Here is an 18726-nt window from a genome sequence, read left to right on the forward strand (position 1 = left end):
TATCGTACCTTCCGCGTGCAAGTCGCGGCCTCATATAGTTCCTCCCACATCCAGGAGAACGGTGTGCCACAGGGTTCTGTTTTAAGTGTCTGCCTGTTTTTAATAGCCATTAACGGGCTCGCTGCGGCCGTGGGAAATTCTGTCTCTGCTTCCCTGTATGCTGACGACTTCTGCCTTTACTATAGCTCTATTGGCATTGCAGCTGCTGAACGTCAGCTACAGGGCACAATCCGCAAGGCGCAGTCTTGGGCTGCAGCGCGTGGTTTCAGTTTTCGGCTGCCAAGACCTGCGTTATGCATTTCTGCCGGCGCTGAATGGTCCATCCTGCGCCGTGGCTTTGTCTTGACAGCGAACTTCTTGCTGTGGTGGAGACCCACAGGTTTTTGGGTGTACTTTTTGATGCCCGGTTGACTTGGCTGCCTCATATTCGGCAGCTTAAACAGGCGTGTTGGCGGCATCTCAATGCTCTGTGATGCTTGAGCCACACCAGCTGGGGCGCCGACCAATCTACCTTGTTACGGCTCTACCAGGCGTTAATCCAGTCCCGTCTGGATTATGGGAGCCTGGTTTATGGCTCCGCTTCCCCATCTGCATTGCGGGTACTGGACCCAATACTACACAGTGGGATACGACTTGCCACTGGTGCCTTCCGCACCAGCCCTGTGGACAGCGTACTAGTGGAGGCAAGTGTCCCTCCCCTGCGGTTACGGCGCAAACGTTTGCTGGCCGCTTATGCTGCCCATGTTTTTAGCTTGCCCGGGCATCCAAACTATCATCTCCTGTTCCCGCAATCGGTCGTCCATCTGCCAGAACGTCGGCCCCGGTCTGGTTGTACGATCGCAGTCTGCGTCAAAGAGCTTCTCTCCGGGCTTAGGGTTTTCACTGTTCCACCTCCTTTCCTGGCCACTTTGCGTACACCCCCATGGTGTGTTCCTCGCCCTTGCCTTCGGCTCGACTTGGCACAGGGCCCGAAGGACTCAGTCCCTCCAGAGGCCTTCCGCCGCCACTTTTATTCCATCCTGGCCACGTATCAGGGCTCTGGCATTGTTTACACTGACGGTTCGATGGTTGCTGGTCATGTCGGGTATGCGCTAACTCTAGGGGACCATTCCGAACAACGTTCCTTGCAGGATGGCTGCAGCATTTACACTGCTGAGCTGGTTGCCGTCTTTCGTGCCCTAGAGTATACCCACTCCTGCTCAGGCGAGTCCTTCGTTATCTGTAGCGATTCCCTGAGCGGTTTATGAGGTCCCGACCAGTGTTTCCCTCGTTCTCGTCTGGTGATGGCTATCCATGAGTCCCTGCATACTCTTGCCCGTTGCGGCCGCTCTGTGGTCTTTGTGTGGAACCCGGTCATGTCGGTATCCCGGGCAATGAACGTGTTGACCGCCTGGCCAAACAGGCCACCAGTGAACCCACTCTAGACATTGGCCTTCCGGAGACTGATTTGAGGGCGGTCTTACGCCGCAAAGTTATCTCGCTCTGGGACGCTGAATGGCGCGGTCTGACCACCTGTAACAAACTCCGTGCCGTCAAGGAGACAACGACTGTGTGGCACTCCTCCTTGCGCGTCTCTTGCAAGGAGTCTTTCGTCCTATGCCGGCTGCGCATTGGGCACACACGGATGACCCACGGCCACTTATTGCGCCGTGAGGACCCACCTCTATGTCACTGCGGCTCCATTTTATCTGTGGTCCGCATTTTCTTGGAGTGTCCGCTTTTAGCTGTGCTCAGGCAGACGTTCGCACTGCCTGACACGGTCCCTACCCTTTTAACTGATGACCCTGCTATGGCTGGCTTAGTTTTACGTTTTATTCGGGCAGGGGGTTTTTATCATTTAATCTGAGTGTTTCTGTTTTTTAGTGTTGATTCCGGCTTTTGGCCTCTGATTTTAAACTGAGTTTTTAATGTTTTCTCGGTGGTTCGCTTTTCCTTTTTTTTTTCTCTATGGTCGGCCAACCACCGTCACACTCTGTGAGATTTCAATTTGTTTTGTCTTAACTCTGTCGGCATATTTCTTGTCCCGAGTCGTCTGACGTCTTTCCTGCTGTTTGTTTTTCTTCTCTTTGGGTGGTTTTAATTTTTTGGAAAAAGGGACTGATGACCATTGCAGTCCGGTCCCTTTAATCCCACAAACCAACCAACCAACCAGTGGCCTCTGTGTACCCTGGAAGCAGGATGCCATCCCCTAAGTGCTCCTCCGGGACGTCAAACACTCTGCTTCTTCGATGGGGTCAAGCTCCATCTTGCATGAACATGAACCACATCTTGTCGAAATCAGGGTCACATCGGATAATGTGGATGTGGTCATTTTCCAAAACTTACACATTCCGTTCTGTAGTCACCAAGCCATCAAGGAATACTGCATTGATTATTCCGTGTCTGGACATTGCACACCACAGGTTGAAGAGACTTCTTGATCACAGTATGTGGAGCCTCAGTCCCCCAAATGTGCCAATTTTGCTTATTGACAAACCCATCCAAATGAAAGTGGGCTTCATCACTAAACCAAATTAAGGCATGTGTGCATGCAAATACTAACTCCCAACAAGCCCCACAGTCAACTGTGCAGTTTGAACATCTTAATGCAAGCCGTCCAGAAGTTATGATGATTTTATGTCATATAGCTCAATGATTGTCACCCTTACCTCTGCCTTGGCCTGTGATGCTCTGAAACCATCCTCTGCTTCTCTTGTCATATTGTTGTAGTATTCCCTTTAACAGAGATAAACAACTGATATTCTTATAAGAACGACTTGGATGCCTTAATATTCTCATCTTTTATGTGCTAGGAGCATAGGTTAATGCATTCTAAACATATGCTTAAGAACCTTATATGTTATATTTTAAGTTTATGCAATGGGTAACCGAGGTTTTTACTATTATGGCTTTTCTTCTGTAGTGAATTTCTTGTTTTCAACAAACAGAGTTTGTTCACATTTAAGGGATACTTTCACCATACACTGTTTCAGTATATTGGCACTAAGACTTTATTTTTACTGCTAATTTGAAGGTCATTTAGACCCTCATCTGGAACAACTGTTCTAAGCTAAAAGCTATTGTACTTCTTTACTGATGCTTTTGTCAGCTTTTACATTATCTTATTTTAATTTTATATTGCTCTCTCATGGCAATCCAAGTTGAATCCATATAGTTTTTTGGTGGCACAGTTTTGTTGCATTGCTGAGGGTGCCAGAGCATGGTTGTCCATTCTGCTGATCTGCATATTAGTGGATAATCGCTGTTAGTGACTAACTAGCCCATTTTGACCTCCACTGTCTGGTACTTAACCCTCTTGCTTTGTCACTGACATTATTATTTATCTCTCCTTTTGCCAAAGTAGGATGGATCATTCTGAATACTCCTGGCAGTACTGATTTACTATTTTGTCTTTTCCAGCCAAGATTACTGAAGCATCATACTCCCCTTCTTACCATGTCTGACTCTTACTCCTCTCTCATGGCCTTGCCATTGGGAGTGGGCTTTTTGTTGTGTGTAACCCATAACCATCATGGTCCCCCTAAAAAATTCATAGCTTTAGGGTCTCGAGGTATTTCATCCCACAGCCATACCCTTTGTTAAGGTGGGATTTACTTTATTCACAGGTTCCACTTTACTGTTGCTGTATACTTACAGTACAATCTAAGTTCCTGCAGGGAGTATTTATGCAAACGTTAAAAGTAAAGACAGACTCAAATTGTTTCTACAGTACCCAGCAGATACGTTATTTGGTATCTCTGATTTGTGTAATTGTAAGTTATAAGTTACAAAACGATTGATCCATTGAAAAATGCATTCCTGTAGATTACATGTGAGTGTGCATCAAACACATTAATGCTTACAGCTTTTACAATGTAAGAGGAATTTTATTAATGAAGTTTTTAGTAATGGGAATGCTTATGATGTTATTGTATTTTAGCCATTTATAGTATTATAATATACTCTTACAGTACGGTATTTCTATAATGTGCAAGTAGACATCACTCTTCCAATGAACAATCTGATTCTCAAAAAGTAATTAGTGCTTAAACTGATTATTTGGTAACTCCTGTTATTTAATTCACTGACAAGTTTGAGAAATTTATCCAAATATAACTCACTCCCCCCTTAGACTTAATGAAAAAAAAAAAAAAAACTAACAGATCCCTATTAATCCCCCACTAATATGGGCCTCATGGAAAGGGGAAGAACTGGAAAAATCCAGTGATACTTTACTGAGAATTTACAGTTTTCTTTCATATGAGGGGCTATCCAAAATTTTTGGGACTGTTGCTGCCATCTGCTGAAAACCTAATGGTCACCACCACCCTTGAAGCAGTTCCCATCTGCATGTACACAGCGGTCCCAGCACTTCTGTCACTGGTCAAATATTTTCTGAAAGTCCTGCTCTTTGAGGGTGTTTATCGCCGCCAGTGACGCTTCTTGAATCCTCTCTAGAGTGTCAAACTAACAGCGTTTCAACTTGAGTTTCAGTTTTTGGAATAGCGCAATGTCGCAAGGTGCCAAATCTGGTGAGCATGATGAGTGGGTTGCAACCGCCATGTTGTTTTTTTGCCAAAAAGGTCCTGGTGAGCAAGGGCATGTGACAGGGTGCATTGTCGTCATGCAGCACCCAGTTCCATTGATGCCAAAGTTTGTGCCGTCGTTGCCACACGTTTTCACAGAGCTGTCACAAAGCATCACAGTAGTACACAGAATTCACTGTTTGGTTGGGTGGGATGAATCCTTTGTGCACAATTCCCTTGGTATCAAAGAAAATGATGATACTGCTCTTCACTTTGCTCTTCACCTGTCTCACTTTTTTGGCTCTTGGAGAGCCCAAGCTCTTCCACTGGGACGATTATTGCTTTGTCTCTGGGTCATAACCTAAATCCAGTTCTCATTGTTGGTGATAACCCATGACAAGCAGTTTGGATCATCAGCTGGGTCTGATGAAGGTCCATGCACACTTCAACACACTGTGCCTTCTGATTGGCAGTCAAGATCCTCGGCACAAATTTTGCGGTGACACGATGCATGCCCAATTCATTAGTCAACATTTGTTGACATGTCCCATAACCAAGACTCACTTCATCCACAAGCTCTTGAATGGTTCAACGTCAATCTGCAAGAACCAATTGTTGAAGCTTGGCAACAATGTCTGGCATTGTGTGGCTAATGGGCCTTCCAGTGTGAGTGTCATCTTTGATGTCTGTATGGCCAGCTCTGAACCGAGCATGCCACTCAAACACACGCATACGGCTCATACTCTGTCCCACAAACAATTGCTGAATCATTGCAAGGGGCTCCGTAGCACTTTTCCAGAGATTCATACAGAATCTGGTACACATGTGCTGTTCTGTTCGTGGTTCCATTGTAAAATCGCCACACACCAAACACAGAGTATTACGGAAATCATTGTGGACACGCAACACGTCCTCCCAGCTGAGTGCCACTCTGCACCCTGACTCTTCAGATATACAGCTCTCGCCACCTAGCATTGCAAAGATCTAATACTCCTACTTTCCAGATGGCTGCAACCAAGCTAGAGGTGTATGTCCACAGCAAGAGTTCTTGCAGTGCCTACGTGAGCAACCAACATGTCCCTTCAGGACAGATGCTGTTCTTTCCAGTAAAGGCCTCTGTTTTCAGCCCTCTGCTGAATGCACTGAAGTACCCATGCCACTGATTAGCCAATACGGAGATGTGAGAATGGAGTCCTGTGCTTGCAGCTGACCACATTGTAGGAGGCAGAGGACAATGAAGTTGCTCTCCTGAGTTCTGGTTATCAGCCAGAGTGGCCAGCCTTATGCCATACACTCCTGCTCTTAGTGCCCATCCTTCAGGCAGAACAGATGCGCTAACATTCAGACTCTCAGACTGGTGAATGCTTGTACAGTCCTGCTTGGATGAGCCCTCATGTACACTGTACTGTCAGAATGTGCTCAAAACTTTGTTTTACTTGTCTCTGTCATTTGAAATTGCTCCCCTTCCAGTGGCCCCCTCTCCCATCCTTGACATAGGCCATCTCCACACCAGGTGTGGTTTGTGCGGTGTGTAAAGAAGTTAAGACTTGGTACCAATACCGTTTACATAATGACAGTATAAGTTTGCTCTATATTTTATTAATGTACCTAATGACATTAAATAATTTAGCTGGAAGTTGTTTAACCAGGATAAAGAAGTTGAATTTAAGTGTACATATATCTTAGTCTGTGTATGCAGTGTAAACTGATTGCTGTAGCTTACTTAACTCATCTGTTGTAATTGCTTCTTCGGTTGTGGGTATACATCTGCTTTTTGATCACAGCTATCAGTTTTAAATATTGCTGCCTGTGGTTCATTTTTCTTGCATTTTTGGCAATAATGGGATTCTAACTTCTGAATGACTTAGTCAACCCAACTGTTTGCTGAAAATTTTCAGTGTAGTAATGAAACTGACAAATTAAACTGGTGCAGACTATTTGTTACAAAAACTAGTACAAGACTGCCTCTGTGTTGTCCCTGCTACATCATTTAAATAACTTCCCAACACTGCTTTATATATTAGGCCATTGTTACAAACAAGTTTTGGCTAAATTCATAATTGTAACTTTAAGGATTTGCAGGAATTGTGTTTAACATTGCATTGTCTGTGTTGTTAAGTACTTATTTTGATATCAGTCTTATGAAGTATGAAGTCAGTGCTATGTGAAATTATATTGAACTGAAACTACTAACATTGTTTTTAATTAACATTTAAATTACTACAAAATTAAGCTAAGCTGTTTAATGATACAAATACTTTCAGAAACGACTTCCTGACACTTAAATCTATACTCGACGTTAACAAATTTCCCTTCTTCAGAAATGCTTTCCTTGCCATTGCAGGTCTACATTTTATATCCTCTCTACTTTTACCATCATCAGTTTTTTGCTCCCCAAATAGCGAAACTCCTTTACCACTTTAAGTGTCTCATTTCCTAATCTAATTCCCTAAGCATTAACCAATTTAATTTGACTACATTCTCTGGGCGGGGACTACTCAGGAGGACGTTGTTATCAGGAAAAAGAAAACTGGCATTCTACGGATCGGAGCATGGAATGTCAGATCCCTTAATCGGGCAGGTAGGTTAGAAAATTTAAAAAGGGAAATGGATAGGTTAAAGTTAAATATAATGGGAATCAGTGAAGTTCGGTGGCAGGAGGAACAAGACTTCTGGTCAGGTGACTACAGGGTTATAAACACAAAATCAAATAGGGGTAATGCAGGACTAGGTTTAATTATGAATAGGAAAATAGGAATGCGGGTAAGCTATTACAAACAGCATAGTGAACGTATTATAGTGGCCAGGATAGGTACGAAGCCAACACCTACCACAGTAGTACAAGTTTATATGCCAACTAGCTCTGCAGATGATGAAGAAATTGAAGAAATGTATGATGAAATAAAAAAAATATTCAGATAGTGAAGGGAGACGAAAATTTAATAGTCATGGGTGACTGGGTGACTTAAAGTAGTAAAGAAGTTTAGCTATTTGGGGAGCAAAATAACTGATGATGGTCGAAGGAGAGAGGATATAAAATGTAGAGTAGCCATGGCAAGGAAAGCATTTCTGAAGAAGAGAAATTTGTTAACATTGAGTATAGATTTAAGTGTTAGGAAGTCGTTTCTGAAAGTATTTGTATGGAGTGTAGCCATGTATGGAAGTGAAACATGGACGATAAATATTTTGGACAAGAAGAGAATAGAATCTTTCAAAATGTGGTGCTACAGAAGAATGCTGAAGATTAGATGGGTAGATCACATAACTAATGAGGAAGTGTTGAATAGGATTGGGGAGAAGAGAAGTTTGTGGCACAACTTGACTAGAAGAAGGGATCGGTTGGTAAGACATGTTCTGAGGCAACAAGGGATCACCAATTTAGTATTGGAGGGCAGCGTGGAGGGTAAAAATCGTAGAGGGAGACAAGAGACGAATACACTAAGCAGATTCAGAAGGATGTAGGTTGCAGTAGGTACTGGGAGATGAAGAAGCTTGCACAGGATAGAATAGCATGGAGAGCTGCATCAAACCAGTCTCAGGACTGAAGACCACAACAACAACAACAACAACCTGTCTGATTAAGGGAACTCACATTCCACACTCCAATCCATAGAATGCCAGTTTTCTTTCTCCTGTTAATGACGTCCTCTTGAGCAGCCCCCACCTGGAGATCCGAATGGGAGACTAAAAATGTATCATAAAACATTTAGATGTCACAGTTCAGGAAGAGAAAACTGCAGAGACAACTGAGGGATTAGATGTAGATTTTAAATGATTTTAAAACTCGTTTAACCACAGAGCATAGCTAATTTGAACCATGTATTACTTCTGTATACTAAAAAAAGAGATTGAAAACAAACTAACCAATGAGATAGAGAGCAATGACAGGAGTCTAAAACTCTTACATTCTCTGATTAAAAATGAAAGTGATGGCATTAATTTGAAATTGCATGAAACAAATAGAATATTTAACAAAAAATTGCCAGATGGGAAAGGTGATGTTGTTGCACATGTTTAACATGTGGGGACATGGCTCCATGGACTCACTCAGAACAGTATTGCTGCTTTGTGGTAGCTCATCTAACTTCTCTGGACCTGCAGTTAGTTCACTCTAATTGATGTTTGTGACAATGTGCTTTGTACCTCATAGGACAATAAAATATATTTGCATGGAATTGTACAACCTCTTAGTTGTTTTTGTGCATGGTATGGTATTTAGGATAGTAGGTATGCATAATAACTACTATCCTGAATACCATACTTCCTACAGAGGTGAACCTGAGATTTCAATCATGCCATGTTAAAAATTAAAATCTCCTTCACTGGTCCATTATCCTACAATGCTGCATCTACCTCCAGCTCGACATTACCTACTCCAAGAGATGTCAGTCTCACCTCTTTGTTAATGCCTGTGAATTCCACAAACTTTCTGTACCCCAATTTGGTACAATTTTGCCAAAATCTGCCCAAAGTGTCCAATTCAGTAGCGTGTAGTGAACTGATGACAGTGCTTCCATTGTTTCCACATCTACTGTGCCAGACTCATGCCACTTCACACCAAACAGGCCAACGATGTGTGTTGAATTCTCAGTGTGACCTTACCAGTGACAGCACTGTAGAGATTCTGGGTGATTATTTGGCTAACAACTCTGCTGTGAAAATGAATGTTATTCCAGGTGAACAATGGCTTCCTGCCATGCCATTCTTCAGTACATAGCGTGCTCTGAGCTTCCACATGGGAAATAATGAAACTTATTCCCACAAACAATTTGTCTGGTGCCAGTGAATCTATATGCATTAACATTCCCAGTGTTTTGTAGAACTGTAAAGACACTCTCCAGAGTGTCACAATAGTTGCTTAAACATTAGCCTCCACTAAATGATCCTCAAACTATTTCCAACTATTTACTGCCTCCTAGACAAAACCACCAGATTCAAGAGGTCTTCCTGGACATAAAATTCAACTACCCGACGTCAACTATGTCATCATGCAGCATTTACCAGCATTATCCACATTTCAACTGCCACCACATCACTTGAGTGACCTCACATCTCCACCACCTCCCCTACATTGCTTGAAGCTGCCACTTCTATGCATAATACACACACACTGCAGCTCATCCATGTGTCTAATGCCTGGATTCAGCACAACTGCCTTACCAAATTCTTTACCTCATGAACATACAATGTACTCACAACATACAGCAGCTCCTGTGCACCAGAACTATGCTGGTCATGCCTACCTTCATGCTTGGCTCGTGGCTAACACATTATGCATACCTTTACCTCATCAAGACATACTCTGTCCCACTACTTCCACACATGCTGCACATACTGTGCCGCATACCTCTTCACCGCTTTACGATGTGCCACACTGCGATGGTTCCACTCCTGCCATGTCTCCCACACTGGGCAACACTCACCTCATGATGGTGCCAGTCTCACATAACCATGGCCTTACCATCCTCCACACCTTCAGCCAAAACTCCCTCCACTGAACATGGACTCACCTACACTGTTGTTCATGCTTAAGGAGTGCATAATAATCTGCAGGCATCACTAAGGACAATGACAAATTTCTTATACTTTTCAACCACCTTAGGTGTATTGCTGATCTCATTAGTGACTTTGTGCTTCATGTGTATGCACAAACAAACAAGTACAAGGCTGTCAAGGCACTTCTGTGTCAACTATCCTCCTTGCCAGAGCACCAACTTCATGTAGTGAACTTCGTGTAGTGAACTTCGTGTAGTGAACTTCGTGTAGTGAACTTCGTGTAGTGATAAGTCCAACTTCATTCAGACACAGCACTCCTTTCACACTGTAGTGCAAGCTTCAGCTGCAAATCAATAGGAGCTTACTTCCAGATTGTGCCCTGTGGACTTTGAGGTTATTAAAACTACTGGAGAGCATTCAAATGGTGATGCTCGCATATGAGGGCACTCCACCAGATTTCAAACTACAAAAAACTACAGCTGGTGTTAACTTATGACTAGTTTTGGCCTTTTAATTGAGAGCCATCATCAGAGTTTGCACCATCTTGATGATGGTGATGGCACCTGACCCTCAGTCATTCAGTTGCAGCAGGACAAGCGCCATTGCTGTTATCCAGATGGTGCAGGCTCTGATGATGCTCCATAATTAGAAGGCTGAAACCAGTCAGAAGTTAACGTCAACTGCGATCAAGCTTGCTTTTAAATAATTTTATCGCAATAAAATTGCTGTCCTTTTGAAAATGTTATACAAAATTATTTCAAATTATGCCTCGCTGACAGGTTGCTAGCATTCGCACAGCACCACTTTTTGACTAATTCTATTCATGACCATGCTTCAACTGACAGCATCCCTACCTACATCATTGACAAGACATGTTTCTGGCTGAGCCTACCTGATGACCCACCTGCACTCCCAGCCATTACTGTGCAACCCCTACTGCACAGACACTGGCCACCTGACATCTCTGGGGGATTGCCCAACTTTGCTGAGCCGCCACATGCTACTGCTCTGTGAAGTCTCCCAGGTGATGAACATAAGCAAACAGACTACCACCAGTGCACCTCTGCCTGGTTACTGATCCATGCCTGCCAGTCAAAACAATGTGAGTCAGCCAGGCACTACACCCAACCACGCACACTACCTCTGCTGGTTCCAGATTCACTTTGGCTCCAATGTGCTATATTGCAGACAGCCTTGCTCATACCTAACCTGATCTCATAACTTTATACTGGTGCACTAAACTGCAAAAAACCACATCATGATAGTGTCTACAGGTCTCATCTATGACCAGATGGCTCTCATCTCTTCATTCACAATGCACAACTGATTTCTTATCTTGTAGTCTACACCAGAGCTGATGTCAACATGGTTCCACCATCTCTCTCACTCCCACTACACTTTCACCTTCAACTATGCAATTGTGTGCAGCTGATGACTGTGATACGGATGGTTAGCACCACCTCCATCTCTCTCAATCTCGGCAACCACACACCTATGTCCTGGATATTCTGGGTGGCTGAAATGGTGACATCTGTCTTAGGAGCTGACTTCCCCAGGCACAACCATTTACTGCCAGACCTGAACCATGCTTTGCTCCTGCATGAAGATGACCAACGACCAATCAGTGGCAAAATCAGTGACTCCTTTCCTGCCAATGATATGCTGCCATCTCTTATTTCACAGTCAGACACACCTCTCAATCTTATCCTGAAATTTCAAACTCTTCTGTACGAGCTGTGCACAACATCTGCCTAGCACTCCAAACTCTGGTGTCCCAAACTGGATATGTGAGCAAACAATGAACTCATCTGCTCATGCATTGCCAAGACATCCAATGAGTTTCATATGGCTCAACGGCAACTCACCATTCTGCAACATCTATACACTCTGCATGATGACAAAGATAATATGTCAGTTTCACAACAGATCAGCCAAGTGCAGTTACCTAATTGTGCTTGCCTGACCACACCCAGCGTTACTGACAGTGCCTCCATGACCAGATTGTCCATTGACAATAGTGTTGCAATAATACCTATCACTGTGCCCTCATCCCCAACTTCATGCCAGCCCATCCAGCCGCAGACTATTTGTACTGTCTGTGATAGGACAGTTCAACACATCAATCCCACACCCAGCTCACCAGTCCACCACAGCCCTTGTCACTTACCTCCTCACAAACTCACAGTGGCAAAAGCCAATGTGGACAGACTCTTTCATGGTGGTATTGTACAGCCATCCGACAGTGCCTGGGCTTCTCCTATGAAGCTCATAGTCAAAAAGTATAATACTTGTGATGGTGTGGCAGTTATCAGTATTTTAATGGCCAGGCTAATAATAGACAGCGATCCTGTACCAAACTTACAAGACTGGTGCCACTATGTGCCGCTATATTGACTGATTTCGACTGTGAAAAAGCCTGTTTACGGATACGTATCACTGATGACGATTTACCAAAACTGCAATAATCATGCCATTTGTTCTTTTGAGTTTTAGTTTATACTGTATGGGTTAAAAAATGCAGCGCAGGCCTCGCAGAGGTTTACTGGTGGCCTCCTATTTGACATGTCCTCATTCTATGCTAACCTGTATGATGCGATAATTTTCTTGCAGGCTCCCAATGAATATGAGATTCATTTATGGAGTGTGCTAGACAAGTTAGCAGCACACAGCATCATAACTCAGGGTGTATACAACCTGGGACAACCGGGAGATCCGGGAAAAACCCGGGAATTTTTTCATCCGGGAGAAAACCAGGAAAAACCCGGGGATTTTTTAGAATTCCGGGGATTTTTTAGAATTCGGAATTTTTCGTTGTTTCAGTTTTCAGTTAAATTTTTGTAATTTGACTGGTAAGAATCCGTACTCTAACAAAGGATATTACTGTAACCCGCTACTGCAGAATAAAGCTGCAACAATAAAACGTGAACCAGAAAAGAAAAAACAAAACCGAAAATAAAACATAAATTGCAAAGGAAATGTGCCATATACAACAACAAAACACAGTGGTCATACAAGTGTTTACCAACAGCAAAATGTCTCAAAGGCTTTAGGAAGACTATGCAATACTTCATAACAACAAATTGCCTCCGATGAGCATGATGTCTCAACTGTTTACACTAGATTCGTTTTAGCAGTTATGAGCGGGCTCATGTGCATGTGCAATTGAGTGTTGTATGAGTAGTACCTTCTCCCATTTCTTGCTACAGAAATGTGGCTGTTGGCTGTGCAAGCAGCTGGATGCAACCGGGAAAAATTTTACTGCCGCACCCAAGCTGCCAGTGGAGCAAAAACCTTGTTTCACAAAGCGCCTAGCATCCAGCCCACATTGGTCTCTCAATTACTCATATGATTTTGATGTGCATCCCTGTTGGTTTTTGAACACACTCTGTAAGTTGATTTCTGAATGAATCATAAGCCGTGCGGGGTAGCCGTGCGGCCTAGGGCGACTTGTCACAGTTCGCACGGCTCCCCCCCATTGGAAGTTCGAATCCTCCCTCGGGCATGGGTGTATGTGTTGTCCATAGCGTAAGTTAGATTAAGTTGTGTGTAAGCCTAGGGACCGATGACATCAGCAGTTTGGTTCCATGGTTAAAAAAAAAAAAAAATAATCAGGGACAACTAAACCGATGATCCTGGTAGGTTTAGTGAAGTTAACTGGCGAATAAGTTTTGATAAAGGCAGGAATATGAAACTTCCTGGCAGATTAAAACTGTGTGCTGGACCAAGACTCTAACTCTGGACCTTTGCCTTTCGCGGGCAAGTGGTCTACCAACTGAGCTACCCAAGCACGACTCACGCCCTGTCCTCACAGCTTTACTTCTGCCAGTAGGAGACGAGGTACTGGCAGAGGTAAAGCTGTGAGGATGGGGCGTGAGTCGTGCTTGGGTAGCTCAGTTGGTAGAGCATTTGCCCGCGAAAGGCAAAGGTCCCGAGTTCGAGTCTCGGTCCAGCACACAGTTTTAATCTGCCAGGAACTTTCATACCAGCGCACACTCCACTGCAGAGTGAAAATATCATTCTGGAAAGGCAGGAATAGTTCCAGAATTAGTCATGACAAGATTGTTTGTTAGAACGAGGAAGGAGAAGAAACGGGGACATCACACAAATTAGGGAAGAATATGGCGATTTCAAATTCATATAAAAATCTTGTATGACTACTTTTAGATCTCATGCTCTAAAAACTGGAGCATATGAATGAAATGTGAAACTATTTTCTAACATAAAGCTTTTTGCTTGTAGTAGTCGTAATAGGCATTTTATGTTGGTCTTTGTGAATTATATTCTGTCGTGTTATAAAAATAACCATTTGTGCCAAAACAGTGTCGTTTATTTGGTGTATGCTACAATTTCTGCAGTGTTAGAAAGGCCTGTTTTGTTTTATCTAGCAGACAGTGACAAAATAGATGTAATCAGATCGAGAAACCACACCAGTCTTGGGTACTATTTGTAATAACAGCTTACACAGTACTAGACAACGATATTTCGATTTTTCATGTAGCAGAATGGTTCGAGGAACTTCAATGAGTTAACAGATTCTGTCGCAGAAAGGAAAGCATGCAATGTAAAGCTGTAGCAAGATGAGAGAGAAAACAATGCTAGGAGCCAAGGATTGAAGAAATGTGTACGGTATTGCTTGTCTCTTGTCTTTACGGGTTTTATGTATCCTATATTTAATTTTGTCTCATCCAAAACAAAGTTATTAGCTAACAGGCAATAAAGAGCGCAAATTTTCTGAAGAGTTCTGGTTCTCCCGATTACAAATAAGCCCACCCAGTATGAACTGAGAGGTTATTGTTTTATTTTATTTTATTTTTTTTTTTTTGGGGGGGGGGGGGGGGGGGGCAGGATGTCAAACCTGGCGACTGGAAGCAGGAGAGGCACCATTGGACATTTTAATTTCCACTGTCCTGAATATGGTTTGATGGCATCCAGTACAAAATATACATGTTTCAATTCCACGGAGCGAAGTACAGTTACGTGTAATAGAAGAAAGCTGTATGAAGGGGTGGCAAATAACATGTTTTACATTTCCTCGAACATTTATGTTTTATGCATCAGATTCTTCAGAAAGATGCACGCTACAAAATGAACATATTTTTGAAAATTCGATTTTTTTTAAATTTTTGACCTCATAGCTCAAATGCTCGAGGGAGGGGAGTGGGGGGGGTGGGGTGGGGGGGGGGCGACACTATCTAAGTATTGCCTCGGGTCGGAAATATCATAGAGCCGAGGCTGATGCGCAGAGCAGTCTGAGTTATAGTGGGGAAGTGTGTAGCCTCCACGTGACCCATGTTTACATTTAGTGATTTTGTTGTTTCCTCTTTGTTTACTGCTCTCATGTCAAACGAAAACAAAATGGATCTCTGTGGCCGGAAGTTATCAAGTGAATTAAAACACATGCACATAGTTACAGAAGGCGCATTATTAGTTTCAGATTTGATTTTATTCCCACTTTTCTGACAGCCGTGCATTTATCACCTTGTAGAACAATGAAGTTATTTTTGTTGGTTTGAGAAACAAATTTTGTTTAATAAAAAATCTTTTACGCTGAGGCAGTCAATGTGTTTGAAATAAAGTGTTTAGTTCCACACTATTGGCTAATTTCAACTGCTCCCTGCATTTCAAGTGCACATTTTCATCTTCTAGCACGTACGGCATTATGCCATAATAAAGAATCAAAAATGAGTTTATACAGTACTGATACTCCAAGAAAATTTACATCCCGAAACCCACACTGAGAAGTTTAATAACAGGTCGAGGCCTACTTCATTGGGAATCTGGACATATGAATGTGCCCTTTAAGTATGCACTTTAAATGTGCCATTTTAGTATGCTTCACGGAGTTCCGATTCTCTTGGAATATCCTCCGATGTCTTTTTTCTTTTATGACATAATGTAAGATCTTTTAATGCTTTACACATACGAACATACGGACTTCATATGTCATAGCAGCTGCCAAAGCGTGGTGGCGCCTATTATCTGGCACTCTCTGACAACTACTGAAAGGAATCTATTTCTAACAGGTCGCGTGAAAATATTGTGAATGGTGGTTTGAAAAGCATTACTTTCAAAGTAAATTTCCTTTTACGCAAGTTGAACTACGTGCAAGAGTGTACGATGAATTTCTTAAATCACAGAGTGTTTGATGACGAGCCATTTAGAAGTATTTCGAGCCCAGAAGATCATTCATATCGCTGTTATGAGCAAATTGATGTAGTGCTGCGGGAAGCTTGCTCTCCTCTGTGGCAGCTAATTTATTTGTGGAAAATTTTGAGGACAAGTCACTGGACTCACCTAAAAATTTTACTGGCTCATTTGTGTGATATATCTTAAAGTGTAACACGTGCAAAAAATATCAACATTATATGTGAAAGCTTTGCTGTTCTTGTAGCAACACTATGTATATCAATTTAAAACATTAACTATTCCTGTTTGTGTATCCGCGCAACTTAGCAGTGATGTTGCTATTAGCTGACTACATCACGTGTTCTGTGGTCTGAATATCCACTGTCATCGGCTGGCAGGATCACGGGACATGAGCTAAGACTGGCTTACAAAAGCCCATCACAGTCTCAATTACAATGGTTTGGAAAGTAACATGCGGTGTCAGGTGGAAATCGAATTTATACCTATAGGTTATACAAAGGAATAATGTTAAGGAATGATGACTGAGAGGGGAAGCAACTAAACAAACCAGAAAAAGTAAGTCTGAACCTTACACGTAAGTGAAAGTAAGTGCCTTAATAGGCAACACAGCAATGGTAGATAGGCCTAATGAGTGAAGAGGGGAGTATACAGTGAAAGCTGTGATAAAAATATAAGATAAACGATACCAAGTGAGTCATCACATATGTAGGATACATTATGGGTTCAAGTGGTGTATATAAAAATGTATAAATGTAAAAACTGTCATCAAAATTTTAAAATGTAAGTGTAGCAATGCAGAGACCTAAATGATTAGTTACCATAATCGGGCTGAGCACCCTTTATTTGACAAAATAAACTAATATGGAAAATTGATAAAGGTTAATGGGAGTTTAGAGAAATAGGCCTGAACTAGTGACACATTATTTTAGAAACTTGTAGTCATTCAGTAGAACCATATGTTTCAGGGTGGTTTGCTCATTTAGTGTATATAGTGGATTCTGGTTCAAACAGCATAAAATTTCAAGTTCCTCCACTAAGGATGTGACCTTTTTTTCTGTAAATGGAGTATACTTAAGATACTACCTATGTCAGGAATAGAGTGCTTGTGTGCTCGTAGGTGGTTAGTTAAGACAGACCTCATATTACTTAAGTCTTGGTGTTCTTTGAACTGAATTGTGAAACTATGTCCTCTTTGTCCAACATAAAGGTTTGGCAGATTAATTTATAGAAACCTGACAGAGTGTGTGATTTGTGGTTACAGGTTTTGTGCAGTCCAAACTGTAGGCCCCCCAGGTTTGTTACGTAAAACACAGAAGTTATACTAAATCGTATTAGCCATTTGCCCACTTTGTCAGAAATTATTCCTATATGTGGTGTTTTACAATATATGTTGTGTGCCATATCTTCAATGATCCCGTTATTATTATCTTTCTGCCTTTTATGGTGTATCTGTTAGTTAAGCATGTCTACAATTTCCATAGAATATCCATTAGTATGTGCTATTTATCTAATAATTTTCAATTCTTTTTCATAATCTTGTATGCAACATAGCCCATCATGATCCCTTCAGACAGGTTTTTTAGGTTAAAGCCAAAGTCCAGACAGATGACAATCAAGATAAATAGAATAAAAGAAACTTCATGTACAGTTCATTGCGGTAAAGCTAAGGACAGTATCAACATATTTCATCAAAATATCAGGGGAATTAAAAATAAATTAGATGAGCTATCAGTGTGTTTAGATGATCTCAAAAATAAGAATGAATGCCATTTAATTGTGCGCATGGATAGTGTCAGTATAAGTGGGTATAATTTAACATCTTACACTTGTAGAGCTAGGATGGATAAAGGATGAGTTGCCATTTTCATAAAACAAGGGTATAAGTGCAAAACTAGAAGCAAGCAAATTATGTGTTGATCAGCACTTTGAGGTTTGTGCGTGTGAACTTCAGCTAGATAATGTAGTAATGATATTAGTAACAGTGTACAGGTCCCCATTAGGAGACTGGGAGCTGTTCATAAAAAAAGTTTGACTCCCTATTATGCTGTCTGCCAGACAAAAAAGAGAAGTTATTAATCTGTGGTGATTTCAGTGTAAACTTTCTAAGTAATTCTGATAGAAAAAGTGAGCTATAATAGTAATTAACATCATATAACTTTGAATCAGTGATTAATTGCCCTACACGTGTAGCTCAGGATAGTAGCACACTAATAGATAATATATTTGTACAGAAAGAGGATGTAAAACAAACACGTGCTTTCCCTGTGGTAAATGGATTGTCAGACCATGATGCACAACTGATTAACTTACAAAGCCTAACAGGGTGTACACTTCAGAAACCATTAAGTAAAAGTGTGAGGTCACTCAACCCGGTATCTATACAGCACTTCAGCTATTTACCCAGTAGAACAGTTCATAATGGGAGGGACACTTCATGGTATACAGTCACTGTAAAGGAACTTCTGAAGGAAGAGAGATTACTGAGTAATAGGTGTAAAACAAAGAATAGAGCTACAGATAGAGATGCTGAATGAAATGTGTTTGGCCATCAAGAGGGCAATGTGTGATATCTTCAATG

General features: G+C 42.0%; 1 non-coding gene across 1 annotated transcript; it reads left to right on the forward strand.

The window, feature by feature from the left end:
- The first annotated feature begins 13879 nt into the window (after positions 1 to 13879).
- Trnas-cga lies at positions 13880 to 13954 on the forward strand. Its single transcript has one exon. It is a non-coding gene; the product is annotated as a tRNA-Ser (tRNA).
- The last annotated feature ends 4772 nt before the right edge of the window (positions 13955 to 18726 follow it).

This window comes from Schistocerca piceifrons, chromosome 6 (assembly GCF_021461385.2).
Source record: "Schistocerca piceifrons isolate TAMUIC-IGC-003096 chromosome 6, iqSchPice1.1, whole genome shotgun sequence".
Lineage (NCBI taxonomy): Eukaryota > Metazoa > Arthropoda > Insecta > Orthoptera > Acrididae > Schistocerca > Schistocerca piceifrons.